Source organism: Canis lupus, chromosome 29 (genome assembly GCF_003254725.2).
Source record: "Canis lupus dingo isolate Sandy chromosome 29, ASM325472v2, whole genome shotgun sequence".
Taxonomy (NCBI): domain Eukaryota; kingdom Metazoa; phylum Chordata; class Mammalia; order Carnivora; family Canidae; genus Canis; species Canis lupus.
In genome coordinates, this window is record NC_064271.1 from 16,139,399 (window position 1) to 16,163,507 (window position 24,109).

The following is a 24,109-nucleotide window of genomic DNA, read 5'->3' on the forward strand; positions in this document are numbered from 1 at the left end:
CATCATCATACTATCAGAAGTAGTAAGGAGCTGAGGTACATAGGTATCAGAGAACTCAAGGGAAACTAACAGAAGTCTTTTCAAATGATTTTGTGCTGTAGACAAGTCAATTAAGACAACTGGGAAGTATCCATCTGATTATGCCATTTTAGAAAAGCAAAATGCTTGTTTCTGAGGGTTGTTTAGGAAGATAATGGAGAGCCCTCTAAAGAGAAATAGAACACTCAACAAGCAATCATTTCTTGTCCCTCACTACTCTAGGCCTAGTAGGTAGCTGGATGGGTAAATCACTCAAGATCTTCGGGGTGCCACTTGCAGCAAAAGAAAAGCATCTTCATGGGCAGCCCTGGTGGTGCTGCGGTTTAGCGCCGCCTGCAGCCCAGGGCGTGATCCTGGAGACCCCGGATGGAGTCCCACGTCAGGCTCTCCGTATGGTGCCTGCTTCTCCCTCTCTCTCTCTCTCTCTCTCTCTCTCTCTCTGTCTCTATGAATAAATAAATAAAATCTTAAAAAAAAAAAAAAAAAGAAAAGCGTCTTCAACTTTAGGAGCATTCACATAATAGTACCTAATGAGCTAATTATCTACCTTCAGGCTCTTTCTTTGTCAACACATTATAATCAGAGACAGAGTTGGATATAATTGTGAAGGAGAAAATCTGACTCAAGGATCCTTAGCCTACCTGCTGCTGATGATCTAGTGTCCTACGTTTTCCCATTCCATTTCCCAAGACACCATAATCCCTGAATGCAATAGTTCCCACAGGTGTATGTGCTGCAGCCATGGTTAAATTTTTTTTCCTATTTTCTTCCCTCCAAATTAGACATGCTTTTTCTACTTGCCTCTTTTTCAGAGTCCCATGAGCAGGAGATAAACCACTCAAAAGCATTGTAATGCAATGGAAAAAAGCTACTGAACTTGCAATCAATTGGCTGGATTCCCAGTTTTACCATTTATCAGAACTGTGTGACATTTTAGTAGGTAATTTTTCCATGAATCTCTCTAAGCCTCAGAATACCTACCTCTCAAAGGTATATAGATTTGAAGAGGGGGTAGTATGTCAAAACTCTCTTTTAATGTAATATAGAGCCATCCAGTCTTCCCAACCAAATCTCTTGGAATTATAATTTGTCTAGCATGGAGTCAGATTTACTTTGGTAATTGATGGACTTTTTTCATCTAAGTTTCTGTGAGAATGTTATTTCTGAAACTCTGTAAGAAGAAACAAACACCTCATGTCTGGGTGGGCTGAGTTCTCTTGTGTTTAATCAGAAAGGTGTGATGAGCCTCAAAGGAGGAATTTCCTGTTACTTCCTGTTTTAGCAGCCCTATATAGAAACAGCAAACTAGCATTTTAATGTTGCTTTACCATCTCCAAAGCATTCTTGCACACAATTTGAAATTACCCCAGGATAGCTGGTCAACTGTGATCTCACAACGGACTGAAGGCAGAAGCAGATATGAAAAACTCAACTGTTTTCTATTAAGCCAAATATAAGAAATTAGCAAAAATGTAAAACAAGGTGACTCTTCTCTCAAATTTTGTCTTAGAAAATATAGTCTTCATAAAAATGTGTTAATTATACAAATATCTAATGCAGGTTTTTAATGAATTAATATATACTTGATTTAATTTCTAATATGGAAACTACCAATAGCTCCAACACACATCAACCAAAACTGGAAGAATCAATCAATTAATTTTAAGAGTGTAATGGAGTCCTGAAACAAAAATGTTTGAAGTGCTGGTGTGATGCCCAGTGAGATGGTATTTTAAATATTTTTTACTAAAGAAATCTGCCTTTTGGGGCAGCCCGGGTGGCTCAGTGGTTTAGCGCTGCCTTTGGCCCAGGGTATAATCCTGGAGACCCAGGATCAAGTCCCACGTCGGGCTCCCTGCATGGAGCCTGCTTCTCCCTCTACCTGTGTCTCTGCCTCTCTCTCTCTCTTTCTCTCTCTCATGAATAAATAAATAAAAATCTTAAAAAAAAAAAAAGAAATTTGCCTTTTGGAAATTGCTAATTATTCCTTAGTTTCTGATAGTAGCCCCATGGAGTTGCCTTGAAGACTTCATTTTTTCACTTTTCCTAGACAAGTCACCAAAATGCCCTTCAATTACTAACAGACACTGTACTGGCATCAAGGTCCAACTCCCTCACCCCACTGAGAGACTAAGCTCAAAGGCTGACCAAGATGGAGTGGGTGAATTTGCATAAGAAGCCCAGAGGCTGCAGGTAGGGACCAACAGGAAGGAAGTAAGAACCCCACCTCCTTTGCCTCCTCCTTCAAAGTTACCGTAATTGTCACCTGTGTTGAGAGGCAGGGAAACTCAACAGTACTTCTCAGGGTCACCCTAAGGTCATGGATCAGGGGAAGGATTCTTACTAGGCCTTAATGACAGCTGACCCCACAGAAGTGTCAATGGAAAAGACCATTTCACTAAAGGAAGTTATTGAGAACCTGGGGCTGCTTGGGCATGGGGTGCCATGGGTAAGGGAAGAATTGCTTCCCCAGTAAGTTCTGGTCAGTGCAGCAATGGCAATGGCAGTAAGCTTTGTACTTGGCAACTTCAGTACCACCACACTTTCTGTAGCATAGCCCTTGAAAGTGGACTGGATGCCCAGGTTGGGGCAGTGACACCAGTGGGTAGGAGCAGCGGCAGCAGGTTAGAACAAGTGCTCTTGTAGTACTGAGCACTTTCCTCCCTGCAAGGCAATATTAACTCAGGTTGACCTCCCAGATTAAGTTCCTGGTGTTCACGAATTGATCGCTGGAGGGCCCCCTCCCAGCCTCACCTCATCCAGGACCTCTGGCTAAAAAGGCAGGTAGGGGTCCAGGGGTAGCAATTGGAAAACCGCTACAGGGTAACATTTTTTGCACTCTAAACTGATGGCACTAAACACAGTTTCAGTTTCATTCCTGTGGTATGCAGAATAATGACCTCCCAAAGATATCCATGTCCTAATCCCTAGAAACTGTGAATACAGTACCTTACATGGCAAAGGGACTTTGCAGATGTGATTAAAGTTAAGGACCTTAAACTCTGAAAATCATCCTGGATTATCCAGGCAGATCAAATCTAATCACATGAATCCTCAAAGCAGAGAATCTTTCCTGCTACGGTCAGAGACAGATGAGACAACAGGTGCAGATGGGACAACAGGCTATATGAGAAAGGCTCCGTAGGCCATTGCCTGCTTTGAAGACAGAGGAAGGGGGCCACTGGCCAAGGACACTGAAAAAGATAAGGAAATGGGAGCACCTCGGTGGCTCAGTTAAGCATCTGCCTTCAGCTCAGGTCATGATACCAGGGTCCTGGGATGGAGCCCTGCATCAGACTCCCTGCTCAGTGGGGAGTCCGCTTCTCTCTCTCCCTCTACTGCTCCCCCTGCTTGCGCTCCAATAAATAAATAATTTTTTTTAAAAAAAGGACACATATTTTCCCCTAGGGCCTTCAGAATCAAATGTAGTTCTACCCTGAATTTAGTCCAAAGGAGGCCCAAGTTGGAACTTCTAACTTCCATAACTGTAGATAATAAATTTATGTCATTTAAGCTATTGGGTTTGTGAAAATTTAAACAGAGCACCAAAAACAATCACTAATCAGTGCCTTGCTCAAAGAGAATTCCTAAACTCATAAGACACTAGCTTGAGGATTGTGTGGCAATAGCTGGAAGGGACCAGCTGAGCACAGAGTGAATGAACACCTCTGGAGAAGCTCAAATGGGGATCCCAAGCGGCAAGAAACTCGAAGAGTCCTGTGGTAGGTCACCTCCAGGTCCAGGAGCAAATGATCTTGATGACTACATGAAGGACTGGGAGTATATTATTGAAATCTTTTGCATACCATCTCAGGACTTAATTTTAAAAGTTACCTTAGGAATCATCTCTAGTCCCTTCATTTCCTCATGTGTGATTCTCCTCCATCAAATGGCACAAGTTCCTTTTGGGACATTGTGTGCATTTTGTTTGTAAGTGGAGGCCTTGCTATTGGCTTCCTGGAGGGCCCCGAGAAGGTATTCTCTCATATTTGTTGGGCAAGTGCTTGCTTAAAAGAGGTCAAGATAGCACAGCAGCATTGTTAAGAGCTGTCTTTGGAGTCAGATAAGTGGGCTTGAAAACTCACTTTCTACCATTTTCCAGCTGTTTGACTTTGTGCACTTTCTTCATTAACTTCCCTATGCCTCATTTCTCTCAGCTATAAAATGGGGAATAATCGTAGTACTTCCTCTTGGAGTTCTCTGTGAAGATTTAATGAAATGATACATAGAAAGTACCTGACACATAAGTGTTATTATGATCTAGCCTGGGTGGGTCCTTCAAGGGACCCAAGGGTTACATTTACTTCATTACAAACCAGACAAATGATCCTTAAGGAAAGATTCATCCACTTGTGCATGCCTGTCCCATCAATGCAACTGACAAAAGTCACAGCTACCAGCCAAATTAAATTTGGCTCATGTCTGTTCTCAAGAGCAGGAAAGTTATCCTAAATAATTCAAATAATAATATTTAACCCTTTTGGGGATTGACCATGTGCCAAGTGCTATTCTAAAGCACATACACACATTCATTCAGTCTTCAAAATAAACTTATACCATAGTACTATAACTACCGCCTTCTTACAGATAAGGGAATCAAGGAACAGAGAGGTTAAGTAATTTTCCCAAGATCACACAGCTGAGGGGGATCTCTGGGTGGCTCAGCAGTATGGCCCCTGCCTTCGGCCTAGGGCATGGTCCTGGGGTCCAGGAATCAAGTCCCGCATCGGGCTCCCTGCATGGAGCCTGCTTCTCCCTCTGCCTGTGTCTCTGCCTCTCTCTCTGTGTCTCTCATGAATAAATAAATAAAATCTTTAAAAAAAAGAAGAAGAAAGAAAGAAAGAAAGAAAGAAAGAAAGAGAAAGAAAGAAAGAAAGAAAGAAAGAAAGAAAGAAAGAAAGAAAGAAAGAAAGAAAGAAAGAAAGAAAGAAAGAAAGATAGATCACACAGCTGAGAAATAGTGAGGCCTGGACAGTGTGCTCTGAGTTCCATGCCTTTAATCACTACATCATAATATAAGTCTTTGAATAAAGTCATAATAGAAATATAAACCAATAAATCAAAAAATATTGGCCCTTCCCCTCACCAAGAAATAGGCAAATACTGATTGGTTACTAACAACTTAACAGGAGCTAATCTTCTCAAAGGGCCAATGGTTTTAAATACCGGGGTTTGGGACAGTCTTAACTGATCTTAACTACTTCCGTTGTGTGTTGTGTAGCATTTAAAATTTTTGGCAAAATTACTATTATTTTAGGAAGAACATGAGAAGTTCTTTTTGGATGAGTTGTTCCCCTTTGTCCTTTTTAAAGAACAAGAATGCAACTGAGTAAATTTAAAGATCTAATTGGCTTTATCCAACGATTCATGAATCCGACAGCAACCTATCTAGCAAGTGGAGAGATGTTCCAAGGAGTTGTACAATGGACAGTTTTTATGGGAAGAAGGATGGTGCAAGGAAGTTACTAGTAAAAGAAAAGAAAGAGATTGTTTCAGGCAAGGTCACTTTCCTTAGGTGGAACACCAGGAGGTCTTATAAGGTAGATGACCTCATATATAAGGTGGCAGATTACCTCACTGCAGCTGACCAGAAAATCCCTGAGCAATTGGTTAATATATTTCTAGGGGAGACTGCAACTGCAGTTAGGTTAAGTATTAAGCCCTGGTTTGGGGACCTTGCCTAGCATATGTGACTCCATTTGAGCCCGTGGTTTTCTTTATAACACCCTATACAGCCAGGGCACTGAACAAAGAAGGAGGTGGTTTGGGACACCATGGAAAGGAAGTATTAATTCAGACTATACCTAGGACTTGACAATATCCATTTATCCCTTTCTTTTCAATTTATCCCTAGGCATTCTGCTAATACTTCTTGCTAGGTAACGTTTTTTTGCTTTTCAGTGGCTGCCCCAGTGACCCCAGCTAAACTGTTGGTTGATCTCAACCCTAAACCATTATATTCTACCTTGTAACTTTCCCTAGATCTCAAAGGGGCTATTTAAACACTAATTACTTCTCATAGTCCCCTGTGAAGTCCCCTCTGAGACCAGAGAAGTTATTTAAAGTATAAAGGAAAGAAAAAGTCCTGGGAATGAGGAAATTTGAGCCTCCTCCTCCCCACCTGGGACTGTAGTTGCTGATCCAATGAACATTCGTTTGGCTCTGCCTGGGATTTCCCTTCTTATCCTTCTTGTGTTTCCTTGAGCCCATCTGCTTTCAGGGTATTTGGGTTAAAGCTATAAAATTAAAGTTCCTTATACTTTATACTTTCTTCCTTCTTCCCCACTCCACCATCTCAACTGACTCAATTCCCCAAAACACTCTTAAAAAACCTTACAAAGTGTTCTCACATAGCAAAACTTGCTGCTAAAGCTTCTTCCCCAGTTGAGGCAAGCATATCAGAGTCAGTAATATAATTGAAAAGTGATTGATCTTTTGCATCTAAGCCAACCACCTGTTGCCTTAGATGTTGCCATCATGAATAATATAATTAGCAGGTGTTAAGAAAATGTGAGATTTCTTAGATGTACATACTCATGGTTTTTTTTTTTTTTCATACTCATGGTTTTAAAGATAAAATAATGTGATATCTATAATTTATGTTTAGGTCTATTTAGCATTTGTCTTCTTTGCTAGATTATAAATTTTATGAGGAAGGAGGATGTGCCTGTTTTATTCTCTACTATAACCCTGACCCACAACAGATCTTCAATAAATATTTCTTGACTGATTAAATGAGAAAATTAATATGAAAGAATCACACAAAAGGCAGCATTAAGAGCAGTCTGATCATTCAGAGGCAGTAATCAGCAGGCCCCTCTGTGAATGTTCCTTTTGGGTGATGGGTTGTCACCAAAAGAAACACCCTGCTTCAAAAAATTTGGATAGTACTAATGTTATAAAATTAACAATTTCAACAGATATTTTAAATGCATTTACAAAACGAATTCCATAAAAAGTTTTTCTCATTTTCCATGGATTTTTTAAAAAGATTTATTCATTTATTCATGAGACACACAGAGAGAGAGAGAGAGAGAGAGAGAGAGAGAGAGGCAGAGACATAGGCAGAGGAGAAGCAGGCTCCCCGCAGGGAGCCCAATACAGGACTTGATCCTGGATCAGGATCACACCCTGAGCTGAGCCGAAGGCAGATGCCCAACTGCTGAGTCACCCAGGTGTCCCACTTTCCATGGATTTTAGTGAAGAAATTCTAGTACACGTACAATAAGAAGCAGAAACCCTTTCTCATCTACAAAACCACAGATACATTTTCCAACTCACTTTGCCACAGCCTCCCGAAGGAGACTCAAAAATTGCCAAACTCAAATATTGCTAGAACTCAATTCCAAAACTCAGAGGAAGGCAAGTTTTTAATCACCTCTGGGATGTTCACTTTCAATAATATTTTTTAGGGCTAAGAAAGAATAAGTCCAAATATAGCTCTAAAATGTTGAGCTATCTACTTTTATAACTTTGTTGGTGATAGAATTGTTGTTGCTTTGTCTAATCCTGCTGCAGTTTGACCCTTCTCTGTGGGAACTTGGTGATTAATAATGCCCTTAATTGCTTTTCCTCCTGCCCTCACAGCTGGTAGAAGTGATGTATATCACAAAGAAACACTGAACCAAGTTTTAAGGACGGAAAGAAAGTGAGGATGTAGTGCTGCTGGGTTCTGCCTCCTTCCTGAACTGTGGGAGGCCAGGGAGCCTCTTCCTCATTAAGGAGAAAGCCTCAGTTCAGGCACGTGGCATCAGTCTTGCTCCCCATCACAATTGCTGCTCCAGGTCATGACTGAAAGGGAAGCATTCCTAAGTCCCCAGGCTTTAGTTAAGAGTCTTCCCCATCTGGCCCACAGGTCTATGGGGTGCGAGTTAAGGAACCAATGAACTATGTTTCCGTCCTCGGGTCCTTTGCTGACACTTAGTTGATGCAAGAGTTCAGGGACTCAAAGTGTCAGAACCATGGCTTTTCCTGTGCTATGAATCAAGCGCAGGGGTTCAATAGGAGCTAAGATCATAGGAACATTATCTGAACTCAGTGCAAATGATGGAATCTAATCAAGTAAGGAAGCACTGCAGAGGGGAAAGTGTAATAATGGGCAGTGAATGTGACTTTGATTTAGGAAGTGAGATCTATGTTATTTGAGATAACTCAGTAACTTTCCAAAAAGACAGACTGATTTTATACAATTAGGTTCCCTCAACTACTGAAATCCCTCCTGATAACTTTATTCTTTTGCTTTTAATACAGACTTTTTAGGAGAACTGGTATGGATGGGGAGGGCAGAGAGGGACTACACATTGTCAAGCAGCAGATTGCCTTGAACTTAAAAAGGGCCAGGATCTAAAATCTCAAAGAGCTTTTGCACCTATAAGATGAATAGGAACGTAAATGTAAAATGTATTGAAGGGAATCAGAATATGTCATCTCAAAATATGCCACTTGGGCATAAGGATTATCTTGAGCTGAAGGTAACTGAGAAGCAGTAGACCCTGGAGGAGCTCTCTGCCCTTCTAAGAGCAGGGCAAACATTTCCCTTTCATTAAAGAAATTTCCATTTGTAAAGGTATTCCACACACACACACACACACACCTATATCAAGAAGAGAACACAAGATATAATTAACATGTAACCATCTTTTTCTTGTCTACCCATGTATTTAACAGACTGCCTTATTCCCCTGCTTAAAATACTCCAGTGGCTTCTCATTCCACTTAGGATAAATCCAAATTCTAAATAATCCAGCCCCTACCAATATCTCCAAATTTACAGCCTACCACAACCCCCTCACTTACTGTGTTCTGGCAAAAGCAGACTTCTTTCTGTTCCTTGAACACCCTAGACTACAGAGTTGTCAGATTTAGCAAATAAAAATACAGGATGCCTGATAAAATTTGAATTTCAGATAAAAATGAATTATTTTTTGTATAAGTATGACCCATACAATATTTGGGACAGTATATACTCATTGTTTATCAAATTTAAATTCAAATTCAAACTTAACTAGGCAGCCTATATTTTACCTGGTGTATCCTTGTTCTAGGCCTTGGTATTTGCTGCTGTTCCCTTTTCTGAAGCCCTTTACTCTCAGATCACTGTCATATGACTGACCTTTCTTTGTCATTCAAATCACAGAGCAGAGGCAACTGAGTGGCTCAGTCAGTAGAGCATGTCTGCCTTCTTTGGCTCAGGTCATGATCCCAGGGTCCAGGGACTGAGCCCTGCATCAGGCTCCCTGCTCTGCAGGAAGCCTGCTTCCTCCCCCTCTCTCTGTTGCTCCCCTTGCTTGTTCTCCTGCATTCTAATTAATAAATAAAATAAAACAATAAAATAATGAAATGAAATAAATAAAATATATTTTTTTAAATGACAGAGCAAATATCACCTCCTCAGAAAATCATTCTCTGATCACCCCATCTACATGACTCCCAACACACATATCTCTCCCTAACCCACTCTCTAACTCATCATCTTATTTTTCCCTTCTTGACACATAAGCCCTTTTAAGGCTGGCACCTTGTCCCTCTTGTTCACTCTTATATCCCATTACCTACAGTGTCTGGCATATAGTAGATGTTCAATAAAATACTTGCTGAATGAATTAATGAATGAATGTCCTCCCAATATACTAGCCTGGATAACACCTGTACATTTGAAAAGACTGCAGGTATTAGGAAGTGAAAGTACTTTTACTTCAGAAAATGGAAGGAAGCATTATTAGAAGTAGCCATATAAACTAAGCACACACTACCTCAACTATAACCCTAACCAAATTATTTTGCTATTAACTTTACCACCAGAAATTAAGAAAAAAAGAAATAATTCTAATTCTTGGAAATGAATCATTCAAACTACCTCTCTTTTTAAAGAAAAGAAAAAATAGCAAAGCAAGCTTTGAATTTAAAAAAAACAAGAAAAACTGTCACTAATTAGATATTTAATACTGTTTATTCTAAGTAGCATATTAACTGTAGTTCAACTGTTTAACACAATAAATCCCTGCTTTGTGTAGGCTTCATGGAACAACTCTCTTGAATTAATATACCCTTATTTCCATGTTTAATAATAGAATTTGTATAATATTTTAAATCTTATAAAGTATTTTAAAATGTAGAACCCAAAAAATAAAATAATAAAATAAAATAAAATAAAATAAAATAAAATAAAATAAAATAAAGAACCCTATTTGACCATTCTGCATACTCTAACCTGGACCACAATTTTTCAGTTATTATAGAGGATACAAATTTAGTTTTACCATTGCTTTTACGATATTATTTTAAAAACCTCTAGGTACAGGGATCCCTGGGTGGCGCAGCGGTTTAGCGCCTGCCTTTGGCCCAGGGTGCGATCCTGGAGACCTGGGATCGAATCCCACATTGGGCTCCCGGTGCATGGAGCCTGCTTCTCCCTCTGCCTGTGTCTCTGCCTCTCTCTCTCTCTCTCTGTGTGTGTGTGTGTGACTATCATAAATAATTTTTTTTTTTTTTTATCATAAATAAATTAAAAAAAAAAAAAAACCTCTAGGTACAATATTGTTCCTTTTAGGAAACATTATCTGGTTTATAACAATCTGTCTACAGTGCCATTTTCAAGAATGCTTTACTGTAAAAAACAACTGCCTTCATATGGTTAGCTTTTTAAGTTCTAAAGACCTGTTGATTTTAATTTATCTGGTCAAAGTAGTAATTAATGCACATTAGTGTGAGTTTCCTGATTCCTACTTTTTGCATTCATTGCAATAAGAGAACTAATTATTAATTCTTCAGGAAATTGTCAGTGAAAGAGAATATCAGAGTAAGTATCTCATAACATATGTTTCGATTCCTTAAAAGCATGGTTACCATGTTCTCATACTTTAAACCCACATTTCTTGGTCCCATGCTTTGAAGTTGAGTATCCTTTAATTCTTCTTTGAAGCAATTATAGCAGAGTCTAAAGTTGAGTTGCTTTCCTGGGCTTCTCCCCTTGAAGGCTGAGAGAGTGATTAATATCCTTTTTGGCCTTGGGATGATTTTATCCAGGGATGTAGCAGTAGTTCCATTTGCTTCTTCATCCTTAATCTTCAGTCTTCTCTCACTGATATGCTGAACTTCTTCAGTACAGTCTGTCAGTAGTGAGCCATGGAGCCGCTGAATTAATTGCCGCTGCTCCAAGCATACCAGGCAGTCTAGCAGTAGACAGAATCATGTGACTCCAAAATGGATAATTCAGACATCAGCCCAAAGTAAAAATGACTGGGAAAGGTTATGATCTCAATTTATTCTTAGTCTTTTTTGATCTCCCTATAACACACTTAATACATTTTTGTTCTCTTTGTGCCAAGTAACACAACTACACAGCCCAGAGTGCCAATTATTCCAGTTTACATGAGCTAAGGGATTGTAAGTTTCTTCCTAAAATCTTTAGACAATCATACAGATGGCATTTCAGTTATAAGCTTATCCATTCACTATTCTATATCTTCCAATTTTTACCTACATAAAGTAAAACAAACCTTGCCTTCTTTTTTTCACCTATCCCCCTCCGTAAAACCCAGGAGACATCAGTCCTGCCCCCAGTTGGGGTGGCAAAGGAATTCCTGGCAGTTATCCAGCTGATTCACTTGCTTCAGGAGACCTGAAGACTCATAGATTCACTCATCCGCTCATTCAATATATATTTATTAAATGCCTATGAGGCATTGTGCTAAGTACTGTGAGGAAATAAAGATGATTCAGATCTATCCACCGAATTTAAGCTTTTGAGAAACAGAAGGCTTTCTCAAAAACAGAAGTATTTTTTACTCTTTTTCCTATGCTCACTATGTTAGATACGCTGATGAAATGATAACCTAATCATTGGTCAAAGTCAGACACAGCTATATCCTCAAACTGTTTAAGATCATTACATCAGGATTTCCTTGAACCCTAGGTTATAAATTATAAGCAGTTATGTTTTCATGATGAAACCCCTTCTTTTTTTTTTTAATTTTTTTTTAATTTTTATTTATTTATGATAGTCACACACAGAGAGAGAGAGAGAGGCAGAGACACAGGCAGAGGGAGAGGCAGGCTCCATGCACCGGGAACCCGATGTGGGATTCGATCCCGGGTCTCCGGGATCGCGCCCTGGGCCAAAGGCAGGCGCCAAACCGCTGCGCCACCCAGGGATCCCGAAACCCCTTCTAATATAAGTCTATAACCATAAAAGTAATGAAACATATTAAGAATCATACATATTACAATTGTTATATTGTTGATCTTGATAATTTAAAGTTATCAATAGAGGAGTGTCTTCCTCTTACACTTCAGTTAAAAAGCTGGGTATGGCAAAAAGGAAATTGCAGTCAGGGTTTATGCTTTTCATCTTTGTATTCCCAATGACTGATACAGTGTCTGGTATGTGCTAGGTGCTCAATGATATTCACTGGACAAATGAATGAATGAAAATTACATCTCTCATCCTGCCTTGAGTCTCAAATTCCATCACAAACTGCATGTTCCATTAATATCTTAAACTCAACAGGTTACAAACTCATTTTCTTCCCCCTCAAAAAATATCCTCTTTTTTATGATTTTCTTTTTCTATTATTTTATGATTTCTCTTTTTATTATTTCTATTTCTACTATTATTTCTATTACTACTACTACTAATAGAAATAGAAAATCACCCAAGTTCAAATCTACGCCAGTTCCTCATCTCATATTCAATTATTACCAATTCCTGACAAGAGTTTCTTGAGGATATTTCTCACATCTGTCCTTTTTTCATTCATCTCCACTGTTGACCATGGACCAATTTATCTTCCTATGACTCTAATCAGTTTGCTCCCTGGAAGGTATGGGTATGTCTCCTTTGTCAGATGAACTAAACACTTTAACTTGGCATTCAAGATCCCACATGATCAGATCCAGAATTACCTTTCTAGCTCTAACTTGAGTAGGTCCATTACATATACCTTATGTTCCAGTTCAACAGGAGTACAACTCCTCATTCTGTTCAGACATTATTCCTTTTCTTTCTTTTTTGTTTCAAGTTTTTATTTAAATTATAGTTTACTAACATATATTTATTTCAGGAGCAGAATTTAGTGATTCATCACTTATATATAACACTCATTGCTCATCACCACAAGGGTCTTCCTTAATACCCATCACCCATTTAGCTCATACCTCACCCACCTCCCCTTCAGCAACCCTGTTTGTTCTCTACAGTTAAGTCTCTTATGGTTTGCCTCCCTCTTTTTTTCTCCCTTCCCCTATGTTTATCTGTTTTTTCCCTTAAATTCCACATATGAATGAAATTCATACAGTATCTGTCTTTCTCTGACATATTTTGCTTAGCATAATACAGTCTAGCTCCATCCATGTCATTGTAAATAGCAAGACATCACTCTTTTTGATAGTTGAGTAACATGCCTGTGTGTGTGTGTGTGTGCGCGCACACAGCTCATCTCTATTCATTAGTTAGTTGATGAACATTTGGGCTCTTTCCATAGTCTGGCTATTGCTGATAATGCTGCTATAAACATCAAGGTGTGTGGACGCCTTCAAATATGTATTTTTGTATCCTTTGGCTAAATATCTAGTAGTGTAATTACTGGATCATAGATAGGGTGGTTCTATTTTCAACTTTTTGAATAATCTCCAAACTGTTCTCCAGAGTGGCTGCATCAGCCTGCATTTCCACCAACAGTGCAAGAGGGCCCCCCCTTTCTCCACACCCTCGCCAACACCTGTTGTTTCTGTGTCATTAACTTTAACCATTCTGACAGGTGTGAGGTGGTATCTCACCCTGGTTTTGATATGTATTTCCTTGATAATGAGTCATGTTGAGCATCTTTTCATGTGTCTGTTAGTCATCTGGATGTCTTCTTTGGAAATGTGTCTATTCATCTCTTCTGCCCCCTTCTTAACTGGATTATTTGGTTTTTTGGGGGTGTTGAGTTTGGTAAGTTCTTTATAGATTCTAGATACTAACCCTTTATCAGATATGTCATTCATAAATATCTTCTCCCAGTTATAGGCTGCCTTTTAGTTTTATTGATTCTTTCTTTTTTTTAATTTTTATTTATTTATGATAGTCACACAGAGAGAGAGAGAGAGAGAGAGAGGCAGAGACATAGGCAGAGGGAGAAGCAGGCTCCATGCACCGGGAGCCCGATATGGGATTCGATCCCGGGTCTCCAGGATCGCGCCCTGGGCCAAAGGCAAGCACTAAACCGCTGCGCCACCCGGGGTTCCCTATTGATTATTTCTTTTACTGTGTGGAAGCCTTTTGTCTTGATGAAATCCCAACAGTTCATTTTTGTTTTTGTATCCCTTGCCTCCAAAGAAGTGTCTAATAAGAAGTTGCAACAGTCAAGGTCAAGGGAGGTTTCTGCTTGTGTTCTCCTCTAGGATTCTGACAGTTTCCAGTCTCACATTTAAGTCTTTCATCTGCTTTGAATTTATTTTTGTATATGAAGTAAGAAAGTGGTCCAGTTTCATGGTTCTGCATGTCACTATCTGGTTTTTACAACACCATTTGTTGAAGAGACTGTCTTTTTCCATTGGATAGTCTTTCTTCCTTGGCTGAAGATTAGTTGACCATATAGTTATGGGCCCATTTCTGGGTTCTCTATTCTTCTCCATTGATCTATGTGTTTATACTATTTGGAGCTGCCTCAAAAAGTTAAAAATAAAACTACCATACAATCCAGCAACTGCAGTCCTAGGTATTTACCCAAGGCTACAAAAATACTTATTCGAAGAGGCACATGCACCCTGATGTTTATAACAGCACTATCAATAATAGCCAAACTATTGTGAGAGCCCAAATGTCCATCAACTGATGACTGAATAAAGATGTGGTATGTATACATACCATATATATATATGCATACCTATATATCACATATATATCACATGTATATCACATATATACATATATATATACACATACACACATACATGATGGCGTATTAGTCATCAAAAAGAATGAAATCTTGCCATTTGGAACAATATGGATAGAGCTAGAGTGTTTTATCCCAAGCAAAATAAGTTAGTCAGAGAAAGACAAATACCATATGATTTCACTCATATGTGGAATTTAAGAAACAAAGCAAATGAATTCAGAGGGAAAAAACAGAGGTAAACCAAGAAACACACTCTTAACTATAGAGAACAAACTGATGGTTATGGGAGGGGAAGTGGATGGTGGGGTGGGATGAGTTAAATACGTGATGGGTATTAAAGAGGGCACTTGTTGTAATGAGCACTGGATGTTGTATGCAAGTGATGAATCACTAAATTCCATACCTGCATCTAATATTACATTGTATTCTAATTAATTGGAATTTAAATTAAGACTTAAAGATTAAATTAAATCAAATTAAGTTGTCTAATATTCACTGCCTATTCAAGTCTCTTCCTGTACCCCTTTTTCATCCTTCACCCAAGGATGAAGTCAAATTTTTAAAAAACTTAAAGCTGAAACACAGAGTAGGAGAGAACCTAACTACAAGTGCTTTCTTCACAAAATATTTTTGCTGAAAATGACTAACAATCACTCATACATAATCCAGTCACCACTTATTGAAGGATTACTGTGTACTATGCCAGGTACATTATTTATCTCTTATCCTACTCCATGAGGAAGATATTTTATTACTCCCAATATATAGACAGTAGCTAATAATTTTACTTTTTAAGTAGGCTCCATGTTCAGAGTGGAGCCCAACACAGGGCTTCAACTCATGACCCTGACTCAAGTTGGATGTTTGGCTGACAGAGCCACCTAAGAGCCCTGATAGTAGCTAATGATATTTTTAAAGAAGTTCACATTTTTGCAGTGCTTACTATGTTTCAGGCACTATTCCATATTCATTCACTCAACAAAATATTTTAGTATCTGTTATTTACGAGGCACTATGTGCTAGGCAACTGAGCAGTAAGCAGACATGACAAAATCTCTGACTTCATAGAGCTTACTTTGGAAAAGGCAGACTTTTGTGAAGATAAACAAGGAAAATGTAAAGTAAGTAAAATCATGAAAGGTACCTAAATGAAAAAATAAAGCAGGCAAGTGGGATATGAAGTTCTCATTAATCCTCCAGCAAATATATACAGTAGAGACTTTTACTATCTTTTTACAAGCTAAAAAAAAAAAAAAAAGAATTGAAAGGATTTCAACATTGGTGGCTGTATTAATGGCAATGGCTATGGTGATGCCTGGCCCAGGGTGGGCAGAGCTGGAGGTGGAGGCATTTGTTCTCCCTAGGAGACATCAGGAGCTTGGTGGGGACTGAGCTTGGGAGGCCAGCCAGAGTACACACCTTTCAGCTTCTGGCATGGCAGTGGCATTCAGGTTCTAAACAGCTTCTAAGAAGTTGGGTGCAGATCTTCATGAAATTTTCAGTTACCTTGATGATGTCCCATTTAAGATGGGAGACAAATTCAAGACAACAGGTAAAGTTAATCTATCTATTGGCTTCTCCTTACCTGATTGTTTACAGGTTGTCAGAAAAATATAGTCTGACTTCTCCTTGTAAAAGTAAACTATTGAGTGGACTGAAGATATTAAGAAAATCCAAGAATCTAAGAAACCCAGTGGGAATCAGCACAAAGCTAAGGAAGTAGGAGTTAAAGTGAATGCTAAGAGTAGCCCAGAGAGTGACAGCAAAATTAGCTTCTCTAAGACTCACAGTATAGCCATCTCCTATTAACCCCATCCTTGCAGCTTACAGCACAACAGCATCCTCATCCCAACTTGGGTCAGCAGCAATGACAGAAAGTTCTCAGCCCACTCCACACAAAGGCAGATTTCAATCCTGCTGACTTTGAATGTGAAGAAAGCCCATTTGATAACCTGGAGTTAAAAACTATTGTTGAGAAGGAAGAGCTGAGAAACATTCTAGTAGGAGCCATTAGACCCATTATTGGACAGTAACTTGCCCAGAGGAGGCTCTGTGTTACAGGATGAGATCCTGAAGCAGGCTAATCTAGATATCAAGCCTCTTTATAAAACCACTGGCTTTATAACCTTACCACAGTTGGGCAACTATGAAAAGATGTCACTGTCTTCCAAAGTGTCCCTCCCCCATTCCTATAGTAAGCAATATCAAATCTTAGTCCTTTCCCAAACTTGACTCTAATGATAGCAATCAGAAGACAGCCAAGCTGACAAGCACCTTACAAAGCACATCCTGCTCGCACAACGACATCTTCTGAAATTCTCTAAAGCCTTCTACTGAAAACAGTGCCAGGGAGTTTAATAGGCATCATATTCTTGGGCTTGAACTCAGACAGTGGCATAGAAGTGCCAACCCTAACCTCCTCAGATGCCTTCCCTCTCTATCTTGTCTGTGTACACAGAAGAATCATCATCTGCAAATATGGGTCCCAGAGTCCCTCCTAATTTCTCAGTGTCACAAGTACCCAACACTCCCAATTGTCCCCAGGCCTATTCTGAACTGCAGACACTGTCCCCCAGTAAGTGGAAGTGTATGGAGAAAGTGGTCAACATGAGCTATTCACCTGAGTGTGTCCTGAGAGCCATGAAGAAGAAAGGAGAGAATATTGGATAGATTCTCAACTATCTCTGCACATGGACAGCTATGTGAGAAGGGCATTGACCCTCTTATAGTGCAAGAGGCTCTGGAAATGCACCAGTGTTCAGAAGAAAATATGATAGAATCTCTTCAGTTGAGCAAATTTAAGGAAACAGGCTTTGAACTGAAACCCATTAAGGAAGGCAATGACCAGGACAATGCTTTGGAGGATCTCAAGGCCCCAGCAGGAGCCAGTTGAGACTAAGCCCTGCCTAGGCCTTGCCATGGGACCTCTACCACAGGAGGCCCCAAGGAGTACATGTCTGGGGAAAGGGAAGGGGCACACTTACCAATTTTCTTTTGGGGATAAAAGGTCAGGTAGGGAAACTGTACTTGCTAACAGCTGAGCTGGAGGAAAAGTAGGAAATATTTGGGCATGTGAAAACCTCCAGAACTACCCTTGCTTCTTCCATATTAACTGTATTTGTATTTTTAGAAGGGTCCCTCCCACTTCGGCCCTCCAGAGAGATTTCTCTAGTCCTTCTGGGGTCTGCAGATGTCGAACAGAAACCTGGCCCAGGTTTCTTCAGGCCAAAGAAGTCAGGGAAAAGGAGTGGGAGGACCAGACTTAGTGCTGCTTTAGGCCTAGCTGCTTTCCTCCCCTGCACTGGTAGACTGAACTCTAATCTAAGTTGAATACAACTGATAGGTTCTTCCAGGTTTGTCCTTTTCTCCTTTTAACAAAGTCTCTTAGTGTTATACTAGTTCTTCAATGTCTCTGAGGAGCAAATAATGCTCTTTTCCCCATAGGGTGCTGAGTTTGCTACTCTGCCAGTCAGTTACCATCTTTCCTGCCCCAGTTGGTTTCTTCTGGCTTGGTTTGGACCACATCCCTCTGATACCCAGGGTTCTAGAGCCCTATGACCTAGGAAACAGTCATCAGCTTAGGAAATCATTGGCTACTTCCCGCACATTGCATGAAGGAGAAACAGGCAATGATTTTAGTAGTCCAGCACTAACTCTACCTCAATTTTCCTTGGAGAATAGCCTCTTCCTCCAGCCCCCTGCTCTAGGATGACACAATGAATAACATCTAGTCACAGAAATCAGTCTCTTTTGTTTGTTTTATATTATGTTGTAAATCACTAAAGATCTAAATACACAGGAAAAAAATCTAGAGAGAGAATGAAATAACTTGCACTAATTTTATGGAGCTAAAGTTGATAAATAGTAGGTAACCAAGAGGGCCTATAGAGGCTTTAGAGCCCTCATGCCATGTAATCTCTACTAGCACCCCAAGCCAAGCTTTGAAATTAATAAACAGTGTTTTCTCAGGATCTTATGTCTGGAGCTCTGGAGAGTAGCCTCAAAGCCCCAACACTTTACCAAACTAGCACTGCTCTGAAAATTCTATAGCTACACAACAGATGAAAGACAGAGCTGGTACATGATTTGCCAGTGACAAAAAGAAAAGAGACAATTATCACTCATCCTAAAAATAACCCTAGGAGACAGATATTGTTATTCCACTAGGGACAGTTATTCCACTAGGGACAGAGCAGATGAAGAAACCAAAGTTAAGTTACTTGTCCAAGTAACAATGGTTGAGGCAGGATTCCAGCCCACATCACTCTGGTTCCTAAACCTAAGGGAGACAATGGCCCAATGCAGACTATGGCTTAGGACCTCATGATGCCTTCTGAGAGTCATATGTTCTGAGGGCAGACACATCAGATTGGCCCAGGGCACAGCTATCTGACTCTAGTAAAAGTCTTTGAGAGAAATCAATAGGTGTATGTTAAAAAAAAAAAAAAAAGGTACTTATAAAGTCATTTCTGAGCGGGGGGAAAAAGACCCTTCACAAGAAACCAGCCTCAAAGGAGCAATGTGAAGAGGCTGGCTGAAGGGAGAGGTGGTCGTAAGTACTTTTCCACCCCCTGAACAGTTTATTGGGCTCCCTGTCCTTACCCTTATGATTAATAGAGCTTCAAGAGCTGTTCAGTCTCCAGGCCATTTTGCTCTAGGAAGCTTTGATTTGAAAAATGAGACAAGTAGTTTCAGTGCTGTCATCAATAGGAAATTAGGAGATAAAAAGAAATCTATTTAAATGGCTTTTAAATATTCACAAGGAGAGCCATTGGGTCTTGGCCATGTTCCTCTCCTCTGTGCCCCTTGCCCAGATACCCCATTGCATCAGAATAATGAACACAAACTATGCCACTGTCAGCAGATGCTGAAGACAGTTGCAGTGAGTACAGCCAACATTGGCCTGAACTCTCTTGTCCCTCAGGAACTCAGGTCTTTGGGAATGAGGTTCAATAAAGAATCTTTGAGCTTTTCTAGAGCAGAGTGTAAGATGACTGGAAAGGTACAGGCAGAGGGAAATGACAATCTGATTCAAAAGAAGCTTTTAACTTTAGTTCTATGTAACTGACTATTCCCTTTCTTTTTGGCATCCAAGAAAATCAGAACCAAATTTGAAACTCAAGCACAATAATCTAGAGGCCTCTCCAGTCTGCAAATTTGTGGTCTTTTTTCCTACAGAGAGGCAGAACAGGAAGTGGTTAAGGGCATGAGTTCCCATATCAAACTGGCTTCAAATACTGGCTCTACTGCTTACAAGCCACGTGACTTTAGCCATCATATTTAATTTCTCTGATCCTCAGTTCCCTTTACCTCAAAATAAAGATTATAATAGCACCTACCTCCAAGGACTCTTTTAAGGATTAAATGAAATAACGTATATAAGTTTCATTGTACACAATAAAAATCAGCTGTAATTATTGAAAGAAAAAAAAATTCTTAAGGGAATATAAATTGGTATAATCTCTTTGGATACAATTTGCTGAATACACCAAAATTTTAAATCTGGATTCCTGAGGTGCCTGGCTTATTCAATCAGTGAAGCATGCAACTCATGATCTTGGTGTCATGAGTTTGAGCCCCACTTTGGGCATAGAGCTTACTTTAAAAAATGTGGATTCCCTTTGAACTAGTGATTCCACTTCTAAGACACTAACTAGAACAATTAAACAGATGTATATGCAAAGATGTTGGCAGATACACTGTGTAACTGGAAAAACAGCAAAGCAAACATGCATCCATAGAGGAACAGTTAAATAAATTAGAATTCATCTACACAAAGGTACATATTACATAGTAAGAAGCATAAGATATACAACAAGGTAAAAGATCCACAAATGCTATTCTGTGCAAAAGAAAAAAAAAGTAGGATGCAAGGCAGCATATATTGTACGAACTCACTTGTATAAAATATGCAGATACATATCTATATTTGTATTTAAAAGACCAGAATAGTATAAAGCAAACATTAACAGTCATTAACTCTGGGGAGTAGGATGGATTGGGGACAGGAGACAGCAGCCTTTCACTCTTTATATAGTTCTCCATTAGTTGAATTTTGACAAGCAAGTGATATTTTATATCTTCTAAAAGATTTAAAAAAAAAAAAAAGATTAGTAGGCCTCATACTTTTGAACTTAGCCACTCAGAAAAAGTAAGCAAATCAGATCCAGAGATACTAGCAAATGAAGCTTTAAGCATATAATCATGTGGTTCATTTCAGCCATTTCAACTGGGTAAAATTCAATATGATAAATAATAGAATTACGAAAATTTTGTTTTGGGATACCTCAATACACATTTGTTCTCAAACTGCTTAGCTGAATATATATTTTGTTTTTGACTCTTCAATTCAACCTTTATTTCCTGATCCACCAATTCCCTCACAAGCCTATAAACCTGCCTGATAGGTATTTCCACCTAGATATTCCAATGCTTAAAACTAACATGTCTGACGCCAAATCTATCAACTTCCCAAAATATCCTATTTTTCCAAGGACATTCCCATGCTCCTTACCACCTAGCCTTGAAAGTCTCACTCTCATTCAGTAGTTAGGCTTCAGTCTTACTGAGCAGACTGACAGTCAAGTACTTCTTGTTTTTTATCCATAGTATCTCTGACATCACTCCATTCTTTGCCAGCCTCTAAAGGCAGGTCTCCCACCTCAATGTTACCTTGTATCTCTATGAAGGTATCTCTAACACTGTGTACATCTCCCCGCTGCACCCCCACCAACTGCAATCCCTCATAGACCATAAACTCCTCAAAAGAAGGTTTGTTTTCTATTCATCTCAGCACCCAGCATCCTGCCTCGGGCACAATGGGTGCTAGTTTAATATTTTTTCAATGAACAAATAGATGGAAAGAAGTAATTGGTCTTTCTTTCTAGCAGATTCTCCTTTTCCCATCTCCTTATCCCCATCCATTTTCTTCAATAGTTCTCCCTAGTTGTAATTCAATGGCATCATCATCATTGGTAATTTGCCACTTCTCAGATGAGAGTATAAGCCTTTCAAATTCAATCATGAATGGAATTTAAAGGGCTTTATTTGATATACTCAGTGCTTTTCAAAGAAAACTTGAAAAATTCAAAGCTATAGAACCTTTAAAAACTCCAATAGGCTTTAAATGTCCATTGAGACTATCACAAAACAGTGAAAATGAGCATTTATGAATCATTAGAGGGTTAAAGACCAAGTCCCTTAATTATCAATTCTAAAATATTATTTTTTAAGGGGAATGCACATGTATTAAGAACAAATCATATAATTTACAAATCATTTCTAAATAGCTGTCTATGATACTCAGCTTATTAGGAGTTGTTATATTCTATTACTCAGAGGTCATTAGCACATTTTGCTAGCAGTATAGATCACATAATATCAAATGACAAGGGGAGAGCATGAAGTATCCCAATTATGATTTCTTTTAAAAAGGACTGCCATAACCTTCTCCCCAGAGTGGAAACTATATCTTGCAAAGTCTGAAAATGCGACAACCGTTCTCCATTAAATGGGCGGGGAAGATTACCTAAATAGAATAATAGCTAACATTTAATATGTGCCAGGCACAGTTTTAAGGGCTTTCCAATAATTAACCAAATCCCCATAAAGACTTAATGAGATAAGTAGTTATTGTCCCTATTTAACTGGTACAGAAACTGAGTCCTCACTGAGGTTTTAAGTAACACGTCCAAAACTGTATTACCTTTTAAAAAGGGAGCCACATGAAGCAGACATAGAGATATGCCACCCAGACACCCACCTCAGGGAAGGCTTCATGGCTAAACACTATAAAGATATATTTCTTGCCCATGCTACATATTTTCTACAGGTGTCAGGGTAGCTCTCTGTTCACTGTGATCACTCAGGGACCCAGACTGATGAGACAGTTATCATCTTGAATGCCTCTGATTTTCAATCCAGAGGCAAAGAGAGACCCCTGAGAGTCTAGTATCATCAATTAAATGTTCCTGGTTTAAAGTGGCACACATCATTCCTATGTATAGCTTACTGGTCAGAATCACAAAAAAGTCAGAAATGGCAACCCCATCATGTGATGAGAAAGGAGGAGAACTGAAAATACTTGATGAATTGTACTAATCTCAGTCACTTCTAGTGACAGAGATAGTCAAGGTCAAGAGCTCCCACACTTAGCTATATGCATCTTGATCATTTGGGGAGTTTGGGCTTTCAGTAAAAATTCCAAGATTCCACCCCTTATCTACTAAATAGAAATGTCCAGTGTGAAGGATGAGACTACATATCCCCCTTCAGCCCAGGTGGCTCAGCGGTTTAGTGCCGCCCTCAGCCCAGGGTGTGATCCTGGAGACCTGGGGTCGAGTCCCGCATCGGGCTCCCTGCAATGGGGCCTGCTTTTCCCTATGCCTGTGTCTATGCCTCTCTCTGTGTGTGTCTCTCATGAATAAATAAATAAAATCTTAAAAAAAAAAAGAATACATATCCCCTTTGTAGGCAGCCTGAAACCAATCCAAGACTATGCATCTGAGAATCATACCACCTAGAAGAGCTCCAAAGTTCCTTTCAAAGAAAGAATGCTAAAAAGCAGAAAACAGATTTTGGTGGACTAAGTTGTTTTACATATGCAAATTTTATTTTATTAATAAACTTTAATTTTTTAGTCTCTATTAAATCTTTATGAAGTATAGTTCATGTCTTCATAAATTATATAGAGTAAACCTCTCTGTTAACTCTGATTGGTCATTCAATCAGCAAAGAATTCCTACCTTCATTCCAGTACTTTGTTGTCATCATGGTCCTGACCTCAGCTATGATCTAATAAGCCATCTCCCTGGACAGCCTGGTCTATGGCCATGACCAATCCCCTATCTTCCCAGTACACAGCCCTGACTTCCAGTCCTCACCCAAGTCTCACACCCTGAGTACGTCTTGTCAGAGAATTTTGATTAAATGTGCCCTTGATGGAATTTATCAAATAGATACAATGATTCTTTTTTTGGGGGGGGAGGGGAGTGCTTGTAAATGCTTACAGTTGAATTAAACTGTTTTAATTATACATTACATAAATATATATAAACACAAAACTAGCTATATTATATTCTAGCTCCTAACTATAAAAACAAAATAAATGTGTGAAATAAATAAAATATAATAGCTAAGAGACTGGGCACTTAAAATCAGAATGTCTAAGTTCAAACTCTAATTCCACCTCT

The 24,109-nt window shown here is 39.2% G+C and overlaps 1 protein-coding gene and 1 pseudogene across 11 annotated transcripts in view; one reads left to right on the forward strand and one right to left on the reverse strand.

The window, feature by feature from the left end:
* Positions 1-24,109, reverse strand: part of LOC112678549 (LINE-1 retrotransposable element ORF2 protein) — a 156,662-nt gene that overhangs the window by 101,077 nt on the left and 31,476 nt on the right. The gene's annotated exons all lie outside the window — the stretch shown is intronic.
* On the forward strand, positions 2,393-17,811 carry LOC112678367 (ubiquitin-associated protein 1-like; annotated as a pseudogene).